The 8949-nt window shown below is 38.3% G+C and overlaps 1 long non-coding RNA gene across 1 annotated transcript; it reads right to left on the reverse strand.

Moving 5' to 3' along the window:
* Positions 1-1121: 1121 nt before the first annotated feature.
* On the reverse strand, positions 1122-5590 carry LOC114496306. The gene is made up of 3 exons (XR_004902996.1): positions 5219-5590; positions 2417-2421; positions 1122-1132 (listed from the first exon to the last, which is right to left on the reverse strand). It is a non-coding gene; the product is annotated as an uncharacterized LOC114496306 (long non-coding RNA).
* Between the last annotated feature and the right edge of the window lie 3359 nt (positions 5591-8949).

Below are 8949 nucleotides of genomic sequence, written 5' to 3' on the forward strand. Positions count from 1 at the left end.
TACAATTAAATGTGTCTTCAATGATATAAAATACCTTAGACCAAGAGCATATACTTACAACAATAGGAGAAACAATAGCTTTTACTTTTTCCTTCATTTAGACTTGTCGCACATTTAGTTGTTTTTTTGTTCCTATCTTGCTTCTGCAAGTTCTTTTCTTTTGCCTTGGAGGAATATGCTGATTTTTATTTTATTCCTAACTCAATTTTATTTCTAACTCAATTTCTTTTTGCAAGAAAAGATTTAGTCACACACAAAAAAGTATTAAAACTTTCAAAGTCTGAATATAGAACATACTGAATCCTTCAGGAGAAAATAAACATGGTGTCTTTTCTTTTTCCTAAAATAATTCTCATCTAACCTGTTACCAGCTGAGAAATAAAAGAGCTTGGTATTCAAACTTGAAACTTTTTCATTTCTTTATCCCATCACTTTTTCATCTTTATAAACAGAAGTCTATAATTACTATACTAACAAAGAATACAGCTGAAATATATACAGGTTAAACCATTCTAAATAAAGTAGAGAATAATAAATAATAGAATAGTCAAAGGAGCTAGCATAATAAACACATAAAGAGCAACACCACATCCTAATGTAAGATGTCTCCCATTTCTAAGTCTTTTCAACTTTCTGAGTAAAAGAAACCATAAAAAGCATAAGCTAACAACCTATTTTCATAGAAACTAGAGAGATCATATAGTCTAGTCTCTTAGCTAAATTTAAAATCTCCATTAATCATAATAATGACAGTGGTGGAGACAGTAGTTGTCTTCATAGTATCAACAATTACCATTCATCAAACATTTACAACGTGCCAGGCACTATGCTGACTGCCATAAGCACCTTTTTGCATCTAATCTGCACAACACTATGGGTGAGTGATTATTATCCCCACTACAGATGAATGTTCAGGTACATTTCTGATTGGTGGTGGGCGAGCTTCTGCTAGAGCATTTTTAGTATTAGAACCTGATATAGCAGCCTTTTCTATTTTAAAACATTTGTGCTTGAAAACTTTTACCTCATATGGAGCCCAACTGGGTTCATGAAACCTCCAGTCATTCATCTTAGTGCTATTTTATGAAAATAATGAAGTCCAATATTTCTTCCAAGTGACAGCTCTTCAGATCTTTTAACACTGCCATCATAATGTCATTTGCTCTAACTAATCTGGTTTGGTGTCACTGCAGCTAGATTTATTACCAAAGCTAGGCTAACCAACTTAGTCCTCTCTTGAAAACAGTTTTGAGCTAAATTCTGAGACAAAACTACCTTCTAACCAGGAGAACTATAGAGAATGCTGCAGCCCTTATCCTTCATTACAGCCAATCATCCCTAATGCTGGCCTTTGGCCAGTTTATGACTCTGGTCCTTAAGACAAATCCTGTCTTAATTTTGTTCCACTCTGAATCTTTGAGTGATCTCTAATAAGAAATGTAAGGTATTAGCAAATGTTTGAAAGAAAATAATTTAAGGTATCATGCTTATACCCTTTAAATAGTATCCTGCTGGCATTACTGTATTTTAAAAGAATTGGAGCTGAAGGTAGAAACAATTAACAAGTAACATGTTAATAAACAATTAACATGTATTAGATAGTGAGCTTTGGCTGGTGTGGTTCAGTGGATTGAGTGCTGGCCTGCAAACTAAAGGGTCACAGTTGGATCCCCACTCTAGGGCACATTCCTGGGTTGCGGGCCAGGTCATGAGAGGCAACCACACACTGATGTTTCTCCCCCTCCTGTACCCTCTCTAAAAATAAATAAATGAAAATCTAAAAAAAGAAAAGAAAAGAAAAGAACAGTGAGCCAAGCACTTCACTTATATTAACTCTCTTAATTCTGGCAACAATCCTATTATATGGGTATGGTTATTATCTCCATTTTAATAATGAAGAAACTGTGGCACAGAAGAAAGGTGGCTAACTTGCCTGAAATCACATGTAGTTCTGTAGAAGCTGGAAGACAAATCCAAGAAGGCTGGTTTTAGAACTTTTAATCACTACATTATGCTACTTTCCAGTAGATACTGAACTCTTCCTAGGCTGCTGTCTGAGCATTGTTTCCTATAGATTGGCATGTTTCAGCAATTTGCCAAAGCAAAGAGTTCTCTGGTGCAGCCAAGTGCTTTTCCTGGGCCATACCACTTTCTCTTGTGTGAATTACCACATCTTTGTATTGTACTTACAAGGGTGGCCAAGGATGTACTTACAAGGGTGGCCATTTTTGTACTTACAAAGAAAGTACTGACTACTACTCAGTAGTCAGAAATAAGGAATGTCAGCTGACCAACAAAGACTCAGTATGAATCAGGCCTTCATGAGAAGTGAACAAAGAGAGGTGCCATTGCTTGTGGTGGTAGTGAAGGTGGAGGTTATGATATATGCTACTGTGGCCACCGCTGCCACATACACCTATGCTCTGAAATGAAGACCCCATTGGTCAGCTATATCTGCTTTTGGTTCAATCAGTATCTTTTCAGGTCTATTTGCTGTCAGTTCTAATCAGGAGATTAGGTCTGCTTTGCTGATTCATTGTCCTGGATCTGAAAATACAAAAACCCAGTTTTGCTTGGAGTAGAGCCCACTTGAGTTCTAGAGCCAAGTTCCAAGCCCACAACTAGAGTTAGTATAGTTGTATAAACTAGACATGTTTAACCTTATGGCCTTTCTTATCTAAACTGTGAGGACAGAATATAAGAAGATAAATTCTGCCTTTCACATTCAACACAGTTATGGAACTTAAAGAAAAATGACTCTTTACAGGGATTTTTCTATTCATTATGGATTAAAAAAGTGAAAAATATGGCCACTTTTCAGATCGCTCACCTTCTCTTCAAGTGCAATTTTATTCACACTCAATTGTCACAAATTGTAATAACAATCTGTCTGAATAGTGATAGCTCATATAAAGAACAGTATCTATTTTGACCAACATAATTATAATTGAATGAGTAGTTCAGTCATCTCAACAGAAAGTTTATAGTGAGCTTTCCCACATACAAGCAATTTTAATACAAACCATTTTCTCAACTTAACTAAGCCATGGAGATACTTATTTTAGAATGGAATGAATCTTCCAGATCTTGGCCCTGTCCTTCTTTGTTGGCTCCCTCATAACTATTTGCAGCCTTTTGTTGGTTGCCTTTCCCCACTCCCACTCAACCTCAACCCCTAAAATACAAATCTTTCTTATATATCAGACTCCATCTGGCAAGCTAGACTACTGATTCAGGCTTCTTTTCCTGACTTGAAAAAAATCATTTCTCAGGTTTTCTGTCCCTTATTCCCTATGCCGTGATAGAGAAACACAAAGAAAGTTTATTCTCCCATTATTTTTTTTAAAACAAGACATATCTAACTATCATGCACACACATACACACACCCTAAATCCCACAATCTTTTCAAGTTTCCAACGGGAAAATTTTTTTTGAAACAATACAAATAAATCTTCATTTTGGAAAGAGATGGGAACAATTTATCCACATGTATCTTTGCTGCTAGTAAAAGAAGATAAAGCATACTAAGGATTCACAAACATTGTCTATCCTTGTCATGTAATAATTCCAAGTAGTCCCAAAAAAGAGGTGTTTTCACCATACACATCTATGATTAACTCTGGCTACATGTGATCTCACGATATTTTTTCATTCACTATTTTTCCACTCAATATATTATTTTTCTAATTAGCACCCCTCCACAAATTTTAGCAGCCAAGACCCCACAAAATATTCCTAAGCATTTCAGTAGTTGGATTCTTATCCAATGTATACAAGGCTTATTTGTTAACATTTCACCACCTGGAAAAAAACAGAATAGAACAATTTCTCTGACCTGTGGGAGAGAATTAGGTTCTATGGGAGAAGGGATGCAGTAGTGGAAAATACCAACATTCACCTTAGCTTCTTCCTTCTGTTGTATGCTACTTTCTTTGAAAATGGAACTTGCTCTGCTCAGTAATCCAGAAACAGTGTTTTGACCCTTTTTCAAAGTAGAGAGGAATGATGGAGGTACTAAGAAAACCATCTGCCATTGCTACATAATCTTGAGACAAAGCAGGGCTTCTTCCTAAAGCTGTGCAGATTATACACAAAAGTAACCAGCCAAGCGGGCAAGTAGTGCTAAAATGTACCTTTTTTTTCCCCCAAGTAAACTGGCCCTTTTTTTTTTAGAAGAGACTACAACATAACAGTTTCCATTAAATATTCTGAACTGCAATGAAATAACAGAAAAAAGTGAGGTTCAGGTATGTGAATGGAAGGTTCTTATTTCTTCTACTAATTCTTGTAGTCCCACCCTGCAGAGAAAGCCTGGATTGGGCTGACCTTCACGTTGAGCATCCTCCTGATCCGCTTGGCCACCACTCCTCTTCAGAGCTAAACAGGATGGGTGGGGGGCTCTGCCCGCAGGACCCCCCTGGCTGCCAGGGATGAGAATAAATCTACCAAGACATTATCTGCTTGGGGAGGAAAGGTGGCCAATCTCTCAAAGGAGAAGGGCCAGGAGCCTGTTCTTCAATGGGCTTTTATATTGGATTTGTTTGCACAAGAATACAGGTAAAGCTCATTAATCATTGTTAGGCAGTGAGGATCAAACAATGGATAACAAAGAACTCTGAGGGCCTATATTGAGCTGGGATCAGATAGCTAAAGAGCTGTAAAACTTTGAGGAACAAACTTACTTCTTGCTTGGACCCTTATCATTTAATTGAGAGCATTCTAAACAAAGCAGATCTCACAGGATTGTGTATATTCTTCCTTAGGCCTGACTGCCCAGGAAACCCGCCCTTTCCAGCACAGGGCTCCACCACCCTCTGTCATTGTTTCAGGCTTAGGTGGAGCAAGGGAAGTAAGGCAGCCAAGAGATTAGAAGATTTCTGACAGACAGAATGAGGACTCAGGCTTTGTCAAAGCTGAGGGATGAGGGTCCATCAACCCCTTTTGCTGCAGCCCCCCAAGCCCTTCCTTGGGGGCCTCCCATGTGATCATGCCTGGCTTTGGTCATTCCCCCCTTGGGGAATCTTCCCCATCATTGGCTAATCGACCAAGCATTGGGGGCCAGTTATGGATTAAGTAAAAGAAGCAGAAGCTGTGCTCCTGCTGGGGAGATAGGCTTTTGTCTCCCTAGAGGATTATGGTCCCATGGTCCCTCACCCAGCCTTAGTCACAGGGGGTGGGGGGTTACAGCTTCTGAAACCAGGCAGGGTAGTTCCCAACAGGAATGGGGCCATGCACATAATGCTTTTCCCAGATCAGAATGAGAGCATTGAGGCCCATGAAAAACATGGCAGCACCCACAACTATCACTCATTTGTGCTCCTGTTCATTTCAGCAAAGCCCTTGTTGAACTTAATGTGATACGATTAACCTTTCCATCAATTGATAGACTGCTCCAGGTGTTCATTCTCCTTCTCTTTCCAGGATTCCAGCTGGCAGAAAGGGTTTTTGATGTGGGCCACATCAGGTAAGGAATAGCCACGTCGATCGATATAACTTGGGAGAGCAAAGTCCTCACTCTCACAATACTCCCGTGTGCTCGTATACATACCGAGGTGGATACTGCTCACTTGCCAATTGAGCTAAATACTCTGGTAGATGACATTCTACCACCGCTGCGCCCACCCCCGCTGCAGCTTGCAGTGCTTGCCATGACTGCCTTCTATACGCTGGCTCTAGAACCAACTTTAGTTCATCTGGACAAACCCTTGACATTCAGATTGTGACTGCTGAAAGGAGGTGCCTCTTACCAATTTGTGCAGAGGTACTCATGGGCCAGTGCTTACTCTAGAGACAAAGACCATACCTGCCTCATCCACTGCCACATCCTCAGCATTTTGCATACATGACAGCAACTTAATAATTATTTAGGGAATGACTGGAGAGAGAAAAAAAAAAGAAAGAATTCTCTATGTGAAGTACCAATAAGTGTAAAACTCTGGCAGATAATCTGAGATGTGTTCCTTTCTTTGGTTTTACAATGTGCACTGTTGGACCTGGAAATTCAGAGAGAAGAAAAATTGGAGTCATACATTATTTTTGTGTTTTTATTTGTATATCCAAAAAAATCATGATGAACACAAATTGTATTGAAGTAAATCTATAACCTAAGTTTTATCATCCTGACACCTTAAAAGTCTAGCCAAAAATATTTTACTCCAAGAATATATGACTCTTAATAATTAAAAATGGAGAATATTTTAATGTAGCAGCCTATCATATAGACTTGTAAGACTGCAGTGCGCTTCGTCAAAGTACAGCTGCACAGTCCCTACCTGTAACCCAGGACTGAGAGGAGTAGTATGATTTCTAAGTTGGGGAGAAAAACAAAACTTCTGTAAACCTATACTTACTGTATTAGTTTCCTGCGGCTGTTGCAACAAATTACCACAAACTTAATGGTTTGATGTAACATAAGTTTATTCTCTCAAAGATCCAGAGTCAGAAGTCCAAATTCAAGGTGTCAGAGGACCGCACTGTCATTGGGGGTCTGAAAATAACCCATTCCTTACCTCTTTCAGCTTTCGGGGGTGGTTGGCATTTTGGCTTATGACTGGATCTCTCTCTGGCCTGTCTTCTCATTGCCTTGTCCTCAGTGTGTGTATCGTCACCTCTGTCTGTCTTCAATCTCCCTCTACCTCTCTCTTATGTGACTGCATTTAGGCCCACTGGATAATTTAGGATGAATTCAAGATCCTTAACTTAATCACTTCCTTTTGCCATATAATATAACATTCAAGTATTTGGGGATTATGAAGTAAATCTATGTTTGAGCATTCCATTTTTCTGACTATTATTTTATCTGAATAAGTTCTTATATTCTTATCTTTTGCGGCTATGTAAATAGAGCACAATAGTTTCAGGAACTCTCTTGAAACAGCAAACATTCCTTACTTAAAACACCAGAATTTGCCCTGGCTGGTGTAGCTCAGTGGACTGAGTGCCAGCCTGGGAACCAAGGGGTCACCAATTCGATGCCCATTCAGGTCACATGTCTGGGTTGCCAACCAAGGTCCCCAGTGCGGGGTGTGTTAGAGGCAACCACACATTGATGTTTCCCTCCCTCTTTTTCTCCCTCCCTTTCCCTTTCTCTAAAAATAAATAAGATATTTAAGTAAACAAATAAATTAATTCATTAAAACGCCAGAATTTTTCATTCAAAATCTGAATCCTAATTCAATTACAATGCTTAAAGAAAATGTTTCACTTACATATAATATAGTGAATCTCCTATACAAATTCTGAACTAGATAATTGTTTTCTAATTCTGAAATATTTTCTTTATAGATATTATGATAAACTACTGTATTACATAATTATTTTTGAGCTGATGATACCAAAATACTAGGCAAATACACATCTAACAAAACACTCCTTGCTAGTTGTCAAATTCAACTCACATCTCAGAAAACTTTAATGAGATAAACCAACTAGTACTTTGCTACTGCCAAAATGGTATATTCAATTACAGTTTTGTCAAATAACAGTGATGGTAAAATCTACTCACTATATTGACAACTACAATGTAATGCTTTAACAGGGGTGTCAAAACCATTTTCACCAGGGGTCACATGAGCCTTGCTGACGGTTGCCTTTAAAGGGCCAAATCTAATTTTAGGACTGCATAAATGTAATTACTCCTTAACTAGGGGCAAGGAGCTCGGTGCTGCCACCAGGTAGAAACAAGGTGCTGGGCCAGATAAAACAAGGTGGAGGGCCAGATTTGGCCCAAGGACCTTGTGTTTGCCACCTGCGCTTTAGAATGTCTGGAATAAAGTTAGGTGAGATTTTAGGGATAAAATGAAATTATGTGAGCTATCCACATAATTTAAAAGGAGCTAATCATGTAATGCCTGTATCTCCACACCCTGCGAGGAGGTCATTGTTTACTGTTTTCAGTGCACCCAGAGTTGAATGGGTTCCTGAGTGCTGATTTTGGCCAGCTGAACTCACCAGAGGCTGATTCATGAATGAAGCAATACATTCACTAACAATATGAAATACTATGCATTTTCAAGTGACCATACATTCATTAACAATATGAAATACTATGCATTTTCATGGACACAGGTCTATTATTCAGGAAAGGAGATTTTCCAAATCAAAATATCTAGAAGACTGACATAATTAGAAAGTAGCTTTGTAAGAAAGAAATGCAAATCGAGTTTGGAATGGTATTTTATCTAAATCATGGACAGCGTCACACATACATTAACAGTTTCTGCAGATGGCTAATCTCATGTCACTTGAGTTTTACTTGCTTTACAGTTAGAAAGTGGCCTTATTTCCAAGTTTTAGGGGCTCCTCACTTTGCTCCAGTGTACTGACTATACCTTGATGCAATTGAATAACTGAATTGGGGCTCTCTAATTCAAGTGTTTTGGCAGGTTTAACAGTAATTCTTGAGTGACTACAGCAAGTAAGCAGATTCCACTTAAGGTTGACATGAAAGCTAAAATCGCCCCCAGCTAATCCCAATAAAGAGTTGATCTCTTACCTTGACATCGATTCCTTCAGTCAATACAATCTTTAGAAAAAGGAGGCTAAATCTATACTGACAACAAACATCTTTAGTAAGTTGCAGAAAATATGTAGATGAGGCAGTAAGGAGTCTTATTATGAATGAGACATTAATCAAATGATACCCAAATGGAAGAAAAAAGTGTTTGTTTGTTTGTTTGTTTGTTTGTTTTCAAAAGGAATTACAAATTTCTATGGTTGACTTTTTTAAGAATAAGAATAAAGAGGCTATCCTTGTCATATGGTGTTCAGTTCACAGAATTGTTCTTTCTCCACTCTCCTTTCTCACTGGACATAATATAGTTTTCCTTTTTATGATTTTAAAAAAATATCTTTAGGACATTAGGCTGATGCTTGTCCAATGAAAGATAGACATCATCCAATAGCATAGGGGTCGTTCCCTTATTTGTTCACAAAATATTTTAAAATAG

Source organism: Phyllostomus discolor, chromosome 5 (assembly GCF_004126475.2).
Source record: "Phyllostomus discolor isolate MPI-MPIP mPhyDis1 chromosome 5, mPhyDis1.pri.v3, whole genome shotgun sequence".
Classification (NCBI taxonomy): domain Eukaryota; kingdom Metazoa; phylum Chordata; class Mammalia; order Chiroptera; family Phyllostomidae; genus Phyllostomus; species Phyllostomus discolor.